The sequence below is a fragment of the Mastomys coucha genome, unplaced genomic scaffold (genome assembly GCF_008632895.1).
Source record: "Mastomys coucha isolate ucsf_1 unplaced genomic scaffold, UCSF_Mcou_1 pScaffold21, whole genome shotgun sequence".
Taxonomy (NCBI): domain Eukaryota; kingdom Metazoa; phylum Chordata; class Mammalia; order Rodentia; family Muridae; genus Mastomys; species Mastomys coucha.
Window position 1 is genome coordinate 73769568 of NW_022196904.1, and position 17105 is coordinate 73786672.

Sequence of the window (17105 nt, forward strand, 5' to 3'; positions counted from 1 at the left end):
AAAAAAAGATTTATTTATTATGTGTACAACACTCTGTCTTCAGTACACCTGCATGCCAGAAGAGGACACCAGATCACATTCTAGATGCTTATAAGCCACCCTGTGGTTGCTGGGAATTGAACTCAAGACCTCTGGAAGAGCAAGACAGTGCTCTTAACCTCTGAGCCATCTCTCTACCCCCATCACCGATCTTCTCAAAGTCTTGGGTGCAAGGCATGTCCCGGAAATCTACGACCAAGCTAAAAAGCATGCAACACAACCTAAGTTCATTTCAACATGAAGTCTGTTTCTCAGGATTATCTTGTAAACTCAATATTTTAAGACTAGCGCTGGAGAAATGGCTCAATGGTTAAGGGCACTGACTGCTCTTCTAGAGGTCCTGAGTTCAATTCCCAGCAACCACATGGTGGCTCACAACCATCTGTAATGGGATCTGATGCCCTCTTCTGGTGTGCCTGAAATCAGCTGCAATGCACTTACATACATAAAATAAATAAATAATTCCGAAGAAGGAGGAGGAGGAGCACTGACTGCTATATTTGAAATGGTTTTTTGTTGTTGTTGTTGTCTTTTGGGTGTTTTTGGTTTTGTTTTGAAACAGAGTCTTGAGTAGCCCAGGCTAGCTTCATGAAAAACAGAAGAATGACCTTGAACTTCTGATCCTTCTGCCTTTACCTCAAGAGTGCTTGGATTCCAGGCACACACCACCCCATGAGGGGTACAATGCTGGGGACTGGATACAGGATTTTGTGTATGCTAAATCCCCAGCCCACAGACTTTCTTTTGAGACTTGCAGCTCTTTGGGAAACCCCAAACTGGAGCTTAGAAACCTTCCTGTATATAATCCCTAAGTCCTGGGGTGGTAGATGGATCCCCATCTCACTCAGCCCAGCCCCCTGAAGCCCCCTGGCTTTTTGCCAGACAGACACCATCATGAACACTGTTGTATTGCAGCCCCTTAGGTTAACCGGGGTCACCAAAGTGCTGCGCTGGACCAGCTCCCAGGGACCGTGCATACAGGTGTACATGGAACTCAAGGTCAGCACCAGCTACTCCATCCCATCTGAGGCAAAAGGTGCAGTACACCAGAGTGACGTGCTCACCTTGCTGGAGTCAGAACAGAGGAGGCTGGAGGATGGGGTAGGTCCTAGGTACCCATTCACTTGGCCCATGGGATGACCCACAACTGTTAAAGAATAAAGAGTCTGCATTGTAGCTGTAGTGAAACAGAGTTTTTCATCTCACAGAAGACAGGAAGCAGAGATGGGAAGGGACCCAGACATGGCATATCTTCCCTAGGTACATCTCTAGTAACCTGCAAATTCTTCCAAAATAACACCACCACAACCCAGGAGCTGAGCATACAGGGGACAGCACAACACAGCACAACACAGCACAGGAGCCTAGTGGGGGACAGTTTACATTCAAATTATAATGCAAGTGTAGTGGTTTCATAGCTAAAAGTACACAATGATATAAAAAAGAATAAGATTCGAACACAAAGAAGCAGGAATAACAAAAAAAGAAAAGAAAACGAAAAGAAAAAAGAGAAATACTTTCAGGCAAAGAAACAGAGTAAAGGCAGGCCCAGAAGAAAAGAGAAGCCAGAAATCCTTGCAGGGTGGAATAAATAAAATAAAAGGGAGCAGAGAGGTAAGGGTAAAAGGCCTTTGCCGTCAAACCCTGTGGGTTCTTTTCTACAGTCAGTAGGACATTTCTCAAAAGAAGCTGATGAAGGGCAGAGCCCAGCTGTGGACATCTGCTGTGGTTCTGGGCTGTTGTGTAGATTGAAGGCAGGAGTGTCAGGAAGGCTGTTAGGAGACACCAGGGAGAAAGGATGCCATGTACGTGGAGCACCGGCAGTGGGGACAGAGAAGTAGAAGTGAATGAGAAAAGAATCAAGTTAACTTCTGGAGATTCTGAGAGTCCAGAATATCCTGCGCTTTGCCCTGGGGAAGCAGGTAAAGAAGAGACTCCTGCTGTCTGTCTTGGTAGAGAGTCAGACGGAGGAGGCAGTCTGCAGTGATGGCAGGCTAGGGGTGGGGGATGGGCACAGGGAAGGCATTTCTAAAAGGAAGTTGACTTCCTACTCACAAGTCCTTTGATAGGGAAGGCAAGGCAGCAGAAATGGTCCTCCTCTAACCGAATGAAGTTAATTTTCTTTCACGCTGCATCCAACCACGGCATCTATTCCCACCCTAGACAAAAGAACATGTGATGCTGACAGAGCAGAAAAGTCTTCCAAGTTTTTATGTCTCCATCTGGTCTTCTCTCCTGTTTTCATTAGACTCGGACAGGAGAGAACACCACATGACCACCATACATCTCCCCTGAGCCAGACATGGCTCTCCCAGAGCCTAGATTCACCCCTTGGATTCTTTCATCTCGAACCTGTGCATCTAGCGCTCAGTCTTTGGTGATCTCTTCAGCTCAAGCATCACACATCCTGCTCCTCCATGCTCTGAAGTCTTGACCTCAGACTCCTCACTGCTGGCAAAGGAGGGCGGGCCCTGAGAAAAGGAAGCCTGTTGTTTTTTACAGCACTCTGGTGGCTTTGGAAATCCAAGGGCAGGTTCAGGGCTGGGTTTGGAAGCAGGGACTCCAAGAAGACAAATGTCCTTGCCTAGGAGAACAGGACAAAACCATGGTTCCTACTTAAGAAGGAGGTAGACTCTGCGGAAGTAGCTGAGCCCCAAAGCAGGGGACCTGAGAGGCCAGAGGCCTGTGGGAGACTCACAGCCGTCCTTGAGAGGACTAAGGCTGTTAGCCAGCATGACGGTGGAGCTTCAGGCCCTGTCTTCTGGGATCAGAGAGGCCCCAGAGCTACAGAGGAACTGTGTCTTCTAAATCATTGAAAATCCTTTCCTAGCCAGGCGGTGGTTGCGCATGCCTTTAATCGCAGCACTTGGGAAGCAGAGGCAGGTGGATTTCTGAGTTCAAGGCCAGCCTGGTCTACAGAGTGAGTTCCAGGACAGCTAGGTCTACACAGAGAAACCCTGTCTCGAAAAAGAAAGAAAAAAAGAAAAAAGAAAATCCTTTTTGGCAAACAGATAAATTAAATTAGAAGGCGGTAGCATTATGGTTTGACTCAAATGAGTTGAGACAGAAACTTCAATCTCGTCACAGGGCAGCTTCATCAGGGCCTGCAGCACAGTATAGTTATATGGGCCAGTCACGGAAAGCCACATGCCTCTCCCTGTGAGCAATGGAGGCTAGGGTAACTTGCATGCAGCTCAGGATTTTCTCCCTCAGCAAACCCCAGCCTCACAGACACTCCTCTGTCTCCCACCAACCCACTCATCCCATCTCCCTGGTCAAGAAACCCAGTCTTGGGCTGGAGAGATGGCTCAGTGGTTAAGAGCACTGACTGCTCTTCCAGAGGTCCTGAGTTCAACTCCCAGCAACCACATGATGGCTTACAACCATCTGTAATGGGATCCGATGTCCACTTCTGGTGTCTCTGAAGAGAGCAATGGTGTACTCATATACATAAAATAAATAAATCTTTAAAAAGAAAGAAAGAAACCTAATCTTTATGGAGTCACAAAAATATAAGTATTTCATACACAGATGGTCACATTCACTATGTAGTAGAGATAAGCTATTGATTCCATTCTCTCTCATCCTCCACCTCCACCATCATCATCACCATCATCATCACTATTATTTAAATACAGAATTTCTAAGTGTTGTGCACACAGGGCCTTCATTCATGTGCTTGCAGAGCACTAGGATAGTAGCTGAACGAGGGTGTGTCAGAGACTCAGTTCCCCAAGCAGCCTGCTTTTCCTCTTCCCTTAGTCTAGTAGGAAAAGCTAGAGTTTGCTTTTACTTCACAGACAAGTTCTGGGAAATACCCAAGGCATCATGGGAGCCAGAACTGAAACTCATCTCAAGAGTGAAGGGGGAGAAAACAGGAAAACGTGGCTTTCTATTTTCATAGCAATCACAGACCTCAGGCACACTGGTGCGTAGCTTTCAGTCTGGTATTGTTACTACAAGAGATTCAAAACAATTCTATACTATACGGCTAGTTTTGTGACTTAAATCATTGACTCTGAGTCAGGTATCCTTGACTCAAAGGGCAGAACACACCTGCACTGTGTGTGACCTTAGATAAAGTCACAAGCTGTGGTTCGGTTTCCTCACATGTAAAATAAGATATATGAAAACCTGTGTCTTGTGATGGCTGGGATCTGTGTGTCAGGAGGTGTGTGAAACACAAAGGCACGGCAGCTGTTTCGGCTCGTTGTTATGAAGACACTGCATCAGAGCCAGACACAGGTGCCAGGGTTCTCCTCAGAGGTACCCAGCACCTCACTCAGCAGACGCTCGCAGCTTCCAAATGTCTGTATTGGACCCTCAACCAAAAGTCAGCTAAGCGGAGCCAGGTCTTTCCTGAGTCTTCAAAAATAAATTTGATTTCATAATTGGGCAATCGTGCCCTCTTGTGGCAAGTCATAGTTATAGCGTGTTCCCTAAACAAAACACCAGTGCAGGGCTAAGGAAAGCTTCAGGACTGTTTGTAGGGTCCCACTTGGAGGGGGCTCACAAGGCCCCACCCCTCCCTGAGGCATTTGACAGTTGCTAGGGAGGTGGGACTCAATAGGCCTATCCTCTCCCGAAAGATCTATAAGAAGAAATGGATGCTGGGAGAAGGAAGAGGTGCCCATTCTCCTGTATATGCGCATGTCCCTGTGAGGAACACCAGTGAAAAACATTGTGTCACTCCATCCCCAGAAGAGGATATGAGAGTAGAAAGGGGACTAGTTGAGAAGAGGAAGGGGATTGGTAAGATGGGAAGATGAGGACAAGGGAGGATAAGGAAATGAATATGTATGATCACATACAATACATACATGTATGGAAATGTCATCGTGAAACCATTATGTTTAATGCATAATTCATTTATGCTAATTTCTAAAAAAAGGAGACTCCAGTTTACAAGTGGGTCTCTACTTCCAAGTGGTGCTTCTCCCTCCCCAGGAAGAACACTGAGATGAAAGCCAGCTGCATATCAAGGACATTGATAGGTTGTTTGTCTAGCATGGGTGGATCCCTAAATGTCATCCCCAGCTCCACAGAAAACTGGGTGTGGCAGTTCATCCTTGTAATCCCAGGACAGGAAGGATGGAGGCAAGGAGTGCAGAAACCAAGGTCATTGTTGGCTCTTCAGTGAGTTATTTAGTGTGGTCAAGACCTAGTCTCAAAATACACACACACACACACACACACACACATTAAGTGACTGTTTAATTGTCTCAGGTTCCTTTCCTGTAAATAATATCTCATGGCATGGTCTGAGAGATGCCAAGTCTGAGAGGCTACCACCAACCTCACTGTTTATTCCGTTAGAATTTATCTCTTCAACGCCCTTCTTCTTGTAACTTACTTGCATCCATCAAAACCATCTTCAAAGTCCAGTACCATCGACATCTCTAGACTGGATTCAGCTAGTTGTCTTCATTGCCTGGCACTTTGTATTTCCTCTGAAAAAATCCCCATTCTGGGCAATGTTTTCTCAGCAGTGAGCAGGGCCCTGGTGTGAGCCCCAATTGCACACACAGTCTGTCCCATTGAGACTATTTGTAGAACTGTGCCTGGTCCACAGCCAGTGTGTCAAAGCACGTGTTACACTGAGAATTACTCAGCATCCTTCTTTGAAGCTTTCTTGGGTCCAACTGCAGTACAGTACGTGCTGTCTTTCCACAACTCCAGTCATAACTTTTGTTTACTAAAGGTGTGTAGCTACCCACTCACCAAACACTGGGGCTGACTTCAACATGGACTTGATCTTTTGCCTGTTCTCCCTTCTGAGTTCCTGACTACCTGAGCCCCAGTAAGCTTTCAAGTACCTGTCCTGAATGCTGAGTGCTGGTGACAAATGGACCTCCATTTCCCCGGAACTACTGCTTGAGAGATAGGATTCTCTGTCACCCTCATATGCAAGGCTCAGAGTGAGGCTGGGGCAGTCATGCGGGTCCCAGATGAATTACGGTCCTTCAGCCTCCACAAACCAGCTTTCTCCGTGTGACATTAACCTACACTGTCAACTTGACTGAGTTAAGGAATGCATAGAGCATTAGTGAGTAGTCTTCAATGACATTTTGAAAAAAAAAACAAAAAACAAAAAACAAAACTCAATGAGGGTAGAATTGATGAGTGTGTGAGCAGTAGCATCCTGTGGATGAGGGGGTCCTGAACTGGATGAATGGAGAAAGTGGGTACTCTGCTCCCATCTTACCTGCCTACATGAGGGTAAGCAGCCGAGCGCTAATGTCTCCCCAGTGGAGAGCCACTCCGGGAACCATGCCTTCCTTCCTTCCATGCTGGACTGAGCTTCTAACTCAGAATAGGCCCTTCCCTGATGCTGGTCACATGTTATATTAATTATTTAATTTCAAACCAAGGGTTTCTCCCCCACCTTTTATCACTTGGTTCCCAGATAAAAAGATATACCATCTTTATATTCATAATAAACCTTAATTGGTACTAAGCTATTAGAATCTACTTCTGCATAACAGCCCCAAATTATAACTTGATTCCATCTGGACTTCTATTAATTCCAATTGGCCGGCCCTCATGGCCTTTTTTATAACTTATCTATGTGGCATCTCTCCTCCCTCTTCTCTCTCCTCCTTCTGGTGGTCTCCTCAGAGCCCAAGTCTGGGAACCCAGACCCTGCCTACCTCTCTTCTGCCCAGCTGTTGCCTATAGGCATCATTGTTTACCAGTAAAGCCACTAATGAGGGTTTCATCTTCATGGTCTTGTGTAAGCTTGATTATTTCCCAAAAGCTTCACCTTCCCCCAAACTCTATTACACAGAGAAAAAGACTTTAACATTTGGGAGTGGAGGAGACAAGACAGGTCTAGCCCCAGGCAACCTATTCTAATAGGACGTAATGAAAGGAGACGGTCTGGACAGACTATGCAATAAAGAACCTTTAGTTCCATATGTACATGCTTTGTAAGCAGAGGAAACTGACAAAGAAGGCTTTGCAAAGACAGCTTTTGGTTTGGTCAAGGACCGAGTTTCTTGTACTTAGTTCGTAGCATCCATAGCCATCCCTAACTCCAGTTCCTGGTAACCTTCTGGCAGACCCATTAGCCTGGCCTCCTTGGCAAAGTTCATCAAGGCCAGTGAAAAGAGCTTATCTCAAAAAAAAAAAAGTGGAAGGTACCTGATGGCCATCAAGATTGTCCTCTGACCTCCACTCATGGACCTGCATATATATATGCATACTCATACCTGTTGCGTGTAAGTTTTCAAAACAGGCTTCTGCCTTCTCAGGCGCTCTGCCCGCACACTCGGCTAGGCTCCATGATCAGCTGCCACCAGTTTCACTCAGCTCCACCAATAGCCAGTTGGCTGTTTTTCCCCTCTTTCTACTCCTGCCCACCTTAGTGCCACAGATGGAAAACACTAGACAGTTTTTTTTTTTTAATTATCCAGATAACTCAATGGCTAATCGAAGAATTTCCTGCACTAATCTTATCAACTAGCTGCCTCCATTCTCCTCGGCCCCCGCTCAGGGCAGAGGCTATAAACTCTAGGGGCCCCAAGACCTACATGTCTGCAGCTTCGTCCTTGCTCCAAAGCCTGGTTTGAATATCTCTTTCTCTATGTCCTTTCTCTTCCTCCCAGAAGTCCCACCCTTTTCCCTTCACCCAGCAATTGGCTTCAGCCTCCTTTATTGATGCAATCAAGAACCAATTAGGGAACTGACACCTCCCTCTACACATACCCACATGTGCAAAGAATGCACATGAACACACATAGGTACACACACATATTCAAGATATACTACATGTTTATGGTTCTTACAAAGATTAGATTAAAACTCCATATGCAGTGCCAGGAGTCCCAACAGTCTCTTAAGTCTGTCTTGTCAGTTCTGCCCTAAACTAGAAAAATAGTTCCCTTGAATCTATCTTGTGTGGTTTGTGGTTGCAGTGATGGTGTATGTAGTACCAGAAGAAACAGGGTGGCCAAGACACATGTCCTGGTCTTTTTACTCTCAACCTGTTCACTATTGTCCTTCTGTCCTCTGGAGAGGCCATGAATTCAATGTTTCATTCACTTGAGCTTTCTAGTCTTCCTGGCTAGTGTACACTCTCAAGTGCTCTTGAAATTCAACTCTGAAATCCTGTCTTAAACCCAGTCCCTGAAAGCCACCAACTTCTTACCAGCTGGTCCTCTTGGATGTGGTGAAATGATTCTTACCATGATTTTAACAGACCAGTTTTTAAAAGGTGTGGATATAAGACGTTTAGAACAAATTCTTCTGTATATTTTCCCTCAGGTTGTGAGTTCCAATAACCATCCTTCTAGAACCTTTCGCTTGGGCTCAGAAGGGAGCTCTGTTTTATTCTTGGCTATATTATGTCCTTCACCACAGTCTGTGTTGCACTTGTAGGAAAGAATGTCTTTCTCCTGGCTCCTGGCTCCCCCTCACTTTTCTCCCTCCATGATTCAAGTCAGGGCAATCTGACCTCATCTCCTGCCCCCATTGTTTTTCACTGCATGTGACTCATGCACACCTGCCATGGACATCAGTTGGGAGCAAGGCTAAACTCTATCACTACCATGCTGACAGAATGCTCAAAATGTCCAGAAAAGTCTAGACTCTGATGTCCTATGACAGAGCGTAGTCTCATTTCTCTGTCTTTTAAAACTTGCACATAAGTTCCAAGTTTCAGAATATGTCTTCCCCATCAGTTCTTGCCAGGGAGTACACATCAACTCCCTGTCACAAGATATGGTAGAAATGGTGTGGTGTGGTGAGGCATGCCTTTAAACCCAGCACTTGGGAGGCAGAGGTAGGCAGATCTGTGAGTTGAGGTCAGCCTGGTTCACAGAAAGGATCCCAGGACAGCCAGGGCTACATAGAAAGACTGTCTCAGAAAACAAACAAAAAACAACAAAACAGAAACAAACCCATGGAAATAGCAACAGCAGATTCTGCCTGCAAGTATTTCCATCCATTCTGTTCTTAGATCTCTGCCTCCACTTCCTTGCCTGCCCCAGCAGAAAGAGCTTAGGATCTCAAAATGGCTGCTTTGAGAGGAAATGGAGCAGCCCAGCAGGAATGCGGAAGTTAGAGTATGAGGCCCACCAGAGGCCACAATCAGAAACCCTTTTCTGAAAAGTCTAAGTTAATCTCCATTACATGCACACCCCTACCCACTCTTAACAAAAGATGGGGCTACTTTGGTGTGGACGGGTCTTGAACTCCATCTCAGTTCAACTGACTCTTCTGCTAAAAGTTTCTAAATGCTCGCTGTCTTCAAAGTAGCTGTCAGCATTTCCGCTGGCGTTCATTCATTACTTCTGTCTCAGCCGGCAAGCCCCGTGTTAAGTTTATGAGACAATCCCCACTGCCTTGCTCCTCCTGCCATGGATTTCTGGTTTCCACCTAGCTTTCTTCCACTAGCTGGGAATCAAAGAATTGTAAAGAAAGCAGACTAAACGCTCCCACTAATGGATGCCTCTTTCAGCATTTGATTAAAGAACTAAACCTTCATTTTCCACATTGGCATCAACTGCGACTTTCCTGTTTAAAACAATATCTAATGTTCATTTCTTCTCTAAGAACCTGCCTATAGGATACTGGATGAAGAGAACTTGCAAAGCAGCTCTATCTCTTGCTAGGTAGGTGATTTTGTACATTTTCCCTCCATCCCTCTGCTTTCTTAAGTGATTGTAAGGATGCCTACCCTGCTCACTCACTTCAACTGTTAAGTGCCTTAAGGCCTTGGAGTGGATCTGAGCAATGCTGGACTCATCCTGAGTGCCCAGTCAGAGTTGTCTCAGCTTTCTTTGCCATGATGTACTTCCCTGGGGTTCAGTCCTCCAACGACCATGCTACTGTGAGGTTGACACTTTAAACCTTTCAAATCCCTAAGTGCCTGGGCCTGGCAAACCTTAATCAACCTTCCTTTATCTGCTGCCACCCCTTCACTTCAGGATGCTCTGTGCTTATAGAATTTCCATACTGTAGTCAACTTTAAAGACAGAGTCCTTCCCTACCAAATGATTGTCCAGTTTAATGCCAACTTTACTTCTGATCCCAGCTCCTGTTTTACCATTTATGTCCTGGGTCTTGAGATATCTGTAAACTATACCAGGGTTCTTTGCGTTTTCCTACCAAGAATGCAAGCCTGTTCCCATCCAAAGCAATCAAAAAAAAAAAAAAAAAAAAAAAAAAAAAAAAAAAACTATCAAATTGCTAGGACCCAATTTTCTGATTGAGTTTTCAAGGTAGAGTATGGATCACCTTCCTCTAAGTTTCCTGCAAGAGATCTTGTACAGCAACTGGCCTAGAAAACCTGAACTTGGCCGCATCTCAACACTTTCTCTGACCCAGTTCTAACCCATCAACTCAGGGAGATCACAGCCAGTCTTCCTGATCCTTTCCCTGTGTGAGAATATTGTAGGCCCATTACTACTTGTGCTAAATAAAACCTGGGCTTCTTGGCATGAGTGGCATGAGTGCCATGTGGCAGAGTCATTTGTTGGCTCAGTTCAAGAGCATGGCGAGACTCAGTAGCAATGGGATGCCAGTCTCGCCCCAGTGTTCCAGATGGTACTTGCCGCCCCCAAGTGTGCCTGCAGAGCTACAAAACCTTTTACCAAGGAAGGGAGCCTTGGTGTGGCCTACAACAACAGAGTGAGGTCAGTTGGTCAGGTGCATACTTCAGATTCCTGGAACAAATCCAGTCATTGTCTCCACACTGAGCTTCGGAGGGTGCCACTGCTCATTAATCAGCATCACACATCATCCCTGCCAGAAGAAGCCAGGACAAGCAGAGGCCCTGAGAAAGATCAGCTCCAGGGGGATCTGTGAGAGGACCAGTATTTCTTGGCTCTTCCATTATGAGTGTGTGGATATACGTGGCCATGGGCTAGCAAGTCACTGTTGCCCAATATCCCCAGCCTCACCTCTGAGACCACCAAGACCTCACACCTCCACCATCAGCATCATCAGTGCTAGGTAAAATGTGAATATTTAGCAGAACAGCACATGTGTCTGCCTCTGACCCAGTACCGCTTCGCTTCCTCCTCACTGTTATGTATTTGAGCTATGAACACAACCTGGGCTAACTTCTGCAGGGAACCTGGATGGATCAGAAGTTCCACGGGGAAAATTAGCATGATCTGATACAAAACAAAACCCACAGAACTAAGTATTCCCCAAGCTACTTCCTCAAGCACATTAAACTGGTATCAAGTTACTGACTGGGTAGTTTGGACTGGCTCAACCAGCCCTCCAGTTGGGGAAGTGAAAAAAGGAACCACTGGCTTTGGGAAGGACAAAAAATTGGGAACCTAAGGAATACACAAAGGCAAATTTAAAGTCTGGAAATAAATACCTGGCCATGGTCAACGTGTTTATTAAGAGCCCAGGCTGGGAAGCACTTGTTGCTCAAATATGTGCTGTTTCTAAGCATATAGATATTCTGCTCAGAATTCTGTACTCATGCCAAGGAATGGACCAAAATTCCCCTTGACTCCCCATTCTACAAGGGACCCGTGCTCCTCCCACTCCTACATAAAGTGTTCCAGGAGGGGCAGAGGCCAGTGTGGGAAGTCTGGCAGGAAGATGTCTCCTTCGACACTTGAATGACAGCATGGCTCTCAGGGCTGGTTCTCTTGAGTGACCCTCTCCTTTCCCCTCTGGCAAGCTTCTCTCTTTGGAATAAAGGATAGGGCAGGGCTCCTCTCTGATGTCTGCTGCTGGAGATAAGTCCTTGATGACTCCACTTCAGGGAGATACATTTCCTATTTATGAGGAAGCCGTGCACCCCTGGCCCCAGCGGGAGGTACTGGTCTCCCACCCTTGGCAACAGTGGGAAGTGACTACACCTACCCTTCCCCAGCCCTGGGGGATTCCAGCCGTTTGAAAGGTCTGAGCTGGAAAGATAAACATCACCGCTTATCCCTCACTCCCTCATTGTTCCCCTTGGAAAACAGAAAAGGAACCGGGAAGGGAACGAGGCTGCATGGAAATCCATCCGTGGGGTTGTCAAGGGAAACAGCCTAAAATGGTACTGGGGGGCTCCTCCCTTCCTCCTCTTTGACACCCTCATCCACCCATTCAGCAAAAGAAAAGAAAAAAAAAAAGAAAAAATCCCAAACTTTGTTTCCTATTTCCAAAAGGAAGCTTCTGTCGCTGAGCCCTACAGAACCCCTTCTGTATCTCCAGTCTCAAACCTTAAAGTCACAAAGTAAGTACACGATTGCCAGGGGAGACCTGGTTTCTGTTACCTAACAGCTCTGTAGCCTGGTTACCTGCTCCAAAAAATGGGAACCTGCTAGCCTGCCTCTCTCCCAACTTTGTTCAACACAAGCACAGGAATCCTTAGCCTCAAGCAAATGCTTCCTGTATTGATCCTAGGAAACTCAACTCATAATGCTCTTCCAAATGCAGAGGGTGAACTCTTTGCTCCCCTACAAATCCTCATTTGAACTGTTTTCTCTGTCAGAGAACCTCTGCTGCTGAAGTCCTTTCTGTCCTTCCTTAGCAAATCCTGAAATCTCTCTCTGAGAGGCCAGCGCCATTCTGACAGATCATTGCAGGATCAATCTCCTCTCTACCGGACTCCTCAGTCCTCGTCACTGCTCTCTGGTTTTAATTAACTAATTAACTAGTTAAAATTTAATTTAATGTTACTTTATGTGTAGGAGTGTTTTCCCTGCTTCTATGTGTGTGCCTGGTACCTATGGAGGCCAGAAGAAAGTGAGATGGTTACCAGGGCCTGGAGTTACAGAGGGTTGTGAGCCACCTTGTGGGAGCTGGGAACTAAATCCTGGTCCTCGAGAAGAGCAACCAGTGCTTTTAACTGCTAAGCCATCTTTCCCACTCCAGTTGTCTGGTTTGTGGCACTATCTCGAATTCAAGCTCTTTACACACCAGCCTGAGCCCTCAACAGACCAAGTGATTCATTGATGGCCAGAACCGTTTCCTCACTACACCCAATGCCTGGCACTTAGCCTGGGCCATGGTTGTGGTTAGAGGTGACTGTGAGAAGAGTTAGTTAGCAGTAGTGGGGCATGGTGGCACATCCCTTAAACCCAGCGCTCAGGGGAGGCAGAGGTAGAGGCAGGAGGATCTCTGAGAGTTTGAGGCCAGCCTGATGTATATTGTGAGTTCCAGGACAACCCTGGCTACACTGTGAGCCCCTGTCTCAAAATTAAAAAATGAAAGAAGAAAACCTCAGCAGCAGTAGAAGGAGCATGAGCCGCCGCCGCAGCAGCAGCTGCAGCATGAGCCACCGCAGCAGCAGCAGCAGGAGCTGCTCATCCATGCCAAGCATATGTGTTTCTATGCATGGGTTTGTTCAGAAAAAAATTTATACCTCACTATTTCCCAAAAGAGTTTAAGAAAACACCAAAGGCCCAGTGTAGCTAGAAGACCAGCCAGAGTGAAAGCAGCTCCGTGTGTCTCGGGGCACCTGGGATGAGTTGTTTACTACAGCCGAGTGCTGGATTTATCTCTGCCTTTCCTGGATGAAAGGGAAATGTGCTGGCGCATACACTTCTCATTGTACAACCGCTTTGGAATCGAACTGCAAAGAGAAAATTTTCCTGGCACTGTCTTCAAGGAGAAATTCATCAAGTGGGCCTTTATATAACAAACATGAGGTAATACAACAGCAGCATCTCCAGGGAGGCCTCACCAAAGGGAAGCAGGAGTCTTTAGATGCACAACGCTTTGTGAGTGTGGTGGACGGGTGTGTACTATTCCTGTGTGAGTGTCACCAAAGTGTGGTGGCCAGTGATCAACACCAGATATCATCCCCTAGCGTGTGTGTGCGTGTGTGCGTGCACGGTGTGGTTATGGGTGTGTGTGTGTGTGTGTGTGTGTGTGTGTGTGTGTGATGTAAGTGTATGTCCATATGTGAATGGGACTGTGCATACCAAGATACATACAGAGAGCAGAGAAAAACCTTGAACGTTGGTCTTCATCTTCCCCTTGTCTGAGGCAGTCTCTTTTTGGTCAGCTCTACTTCCCAGGTTTCTCCCATCTCTGCTTTCCTCCTCACTATAAGAGCGCCAGGCTACTAGATAGGAACTACCTTGCGGGGCATTCTGACGACTGGAGTACTGGTCTTCATGGTTGCTTAGAATGTTTTACCCACTAAGTCATCTCTTCCCTGGCTCCACATATGCTGCACCTTACTGAGACAGGGTCTCTCCTGGAGCCTTGAGCTGACCGCTCGACTGTATGGCTAGCTTGGGAATCCTCCTGTCTCTATTTTCCTAGTGCTAGAGTCACAAGACACTTGCCACCACACCCAGCTTTCCATTGGTGCTGGGGATGCAGACTTAATTCCTCACGCTTCTACCCCAAGTACTCTGTCCATCTTTTCAGTCCCAGTGGAAAACAAAACTCATCCCAGTGAAGAAGTTGTTGTGTATCCACCACGGCCTAACCACTTAGTCGGCATCTGCCATGACGGAGGGTGACCACAGTGGTGAGCAGGAGACGGTCCTTTCTCACAGTACAATCAGTACACAGAGGTCCAAGGTACGCAATACGCAGAAGGACAACAACAAGTGGCAAGCTAAGAAGCTACCTGCCACACTCAGGGTCAAGTAGGAAGGAAAGGTCCAGGCCACATACGCTTTGAGTGCTCCAAGCCTATAGAATGGCTGGTCACTGGGGGGAGGGATCCTCAGGAAGGAACACCCCCTCCAGGAAATGCTACCCTCCTCCCAAAGCCTAATCTAAGGCCAGCCAGACTAGAAAGAGGTTTTTTGCAAGGGCCCAGAGAAATGGCATTTGGCCGCTCAACCACCTATGGCTCTAGCTCCAGCAGAATCTACAGTCTTTCTGGCCTATATGGACACACGCACACATGTACATACACGCAGACACATACACACACACACACACAAGAAGGTTCAACTAAAGCTAGAGTCCTCCGACCTTCTTGCTGCCTCTGAAGGGCTCCATCTCGCCTCATTTCATCCGATCTTCATGGTTGCTTGGAATGTTTTCCCCACTAAGTCATCTCTTCCCTGGCTCCACATGTGCTCCACTCACTCTCAACATGGTGTTGATAAAGACATGAGATGTGGGGGGGAGCGAAGGGGGGGCAGAGTGGAGGGAGAACCTCTTAAGGCCATGGGTGATCTGCTGGCAAGCTTAAGTTTCAAGGCCAGCAGCCCTGCTCCGCTGCTCTACAGAAACAAGGCACACTACACTCGGTCCTAAAGGAACAGCAACAACTTAAATTAACCGTATTTGGGGGAGGTTTGCTCTTAGGAGATAGATTGCTGCCTTTGTTGAACTCACTGGGTTCTAAGTTCTCTCTTACTGCTTTTCCTTTCTTCCTCCCTTTCTTTCACTCCCCTCCCCCACCCTCCCTTTCACTTTCTCTGTCTCTTTGTCTAAGGAGTCGGGGTCTCCAGGAAACTCAGCTCTGTTTCTGCTTTCTTTCTCCAAGCCCCCAGCTCATCTGGTCCTCCTGTAACTATAATTACCAGCACATTTGTACGGGGCAGGGTGGAGGGGGATGAGTTCGTTCACTGAGGGGCTGGGAAAGCAACGGCCTTGATCTGGGCAGCGGCCTGGTTCTAATTTTAGCAGCCACAGAGCGATGGACTTCCTGGAGGAATCAGATTGCTGGGCTCTCCCCTGCAGGGCTGACACCAGACATGTGGAAGAGATTCACATCATAGAACTGCCAAATCAGGTTACACCTCCAGGTCACCAGACCCCAGGCTGTGTCTCTGAAAGTAAGGACAAGCTGTCTGAGCTTAGCAAGAGCCTTGTAAAACTTGCTTAGTTTGTGGACAAAAGAGGGGGAAATGAAACCACCCACCAGGAAAGGCCTGCAGAGCCAGCTCTAAGATCCAGGTCCTCTTCCTGTGTCACGTGTTCCTGATGATGTCATGCTCTAAGTGCTGCGGGTAGGCATCACTGAGGATATTCTGTATTGGTTCCTGGTTGAGTCCTGATTATTCCCAAGTATTTTAAGTAACTTTTCCTAACTCTGTAGTTTTTTAAATGAGGTAAAATTGTCATTCACCCAAAATACAGATCTCAGCTAGGTAGCAATGGATTAGACAAATAGGCACACCCCCACCAAAGAGAGGAACGTTTAGATCACCCAGAACATTCCACCATACCCTGCCTTCCAGTCAGTCTTCAGACATCCCCACAGGCAACCTTGGTTTTACGTTTTTTTCCCAGTATCCATTAGTATTGACAGCTCTTCAAGTACATGGCTCACAGGATCTGGGTGACAGTCTGAATGCTAACTCTGAGCCCCTTGCAAGCCCTTCTTCAGAGGTTCGCTCTGCTCCCTTTTGCTGGGTCACCAGTATAGTAATAGCTTAGTGATGGGTATCTATTTCCTAAGTCCATGATGTGGGAATTTTCAAACAAGCCATCAGGATTGAGGCTTGATAGGTGTGGGGACTTTGTTGTTTTGTTTTGTTTTGTTTTTCTGAGTAATGCTGTTTAAAGTTTAGCTTTGCAAATCAAACTTTCACTCAGCCTGTAAGTAACTTAGTGTTGTGCTTCGAGATCATTTATAACTGTGCACTCATTCAGCTTACATACTGTGTACTCAAACCTGTTCAGAATCAACTGACCTCTAAGAAAAGCTCTGTAACTCTCTTCTGGACCTCCAATGTAATCAATTCCTATGGGCTCGGACTCAGCTTAATGCACAGCTTTACTTATACCATGTTCCTTATTTCTCCTTTATGACCCATTCATGCCCCTGACTCAGAGAAATGTATGTGTACATGTAAAATGCAATGACCGTGTCTAACACCATTTGCCAAAAGCATCAAGGTGTTGAAAGTAACCCCATACCTATACCTACAATGCGTGTGTGTAGAGAGATTACCTCTGATTGTGGCTTTAGGTGCTCTTCTAAGTCAATAAGTCCCTTAAGAGATTTTTCTTTTATGAGAGCCCTGTAAAAGACTAAAAAAGACAAAACTTCTTCATTTCCTGCTGTTGCCATGCTCACTGTGCTGTTCAGCTTAGGAAGAGGATGAACAGCATATGAAGAAGTTCAGAAAACCTTAGATAGGACTCTCTTAGAATAGACTTCTTTTAGATGGAAATAGGAGAGACCAAAA

General features: G+C 46.4%; 1 protein-coding gene across 3 annotated transcripts in view; it reads right to left on the reverse strand.

Annotated features, from left to right (window-relative positions):
• Cfap161 (cilia and flagella associated protein 161) overlaps window positions 1-15864 on the reverse strand; it is a 32492-nt gene extending 16628 nt beyond the window's left edge. The window contains exons 1-4 of one of the 3 annotated variants that reach the window (XM_031387222.1): window positions 15833-15864; window positions 2392-2510; window positions 2095-2198; window positions 1104-1186 (exon numbers count right to left, since the gene is read on the reverse strand). The gene's annotated coding sequence lies outside the window, so the exon portion shown is untranslated. Of the gene's footprint in view, window positions 1-1103; window positions 1187-2094; window positions 2199-2391; window positions 2511-14934; window positions 15196-15832 lie in introns of those variants that run through there. The other 2 variants (XM_031387221.1, XM_031387223.1) reach the window with 2 other exon arrangements.
• Between the last annotated feature and the right edge of the window lie 1241 nt (window positions 15865-17105).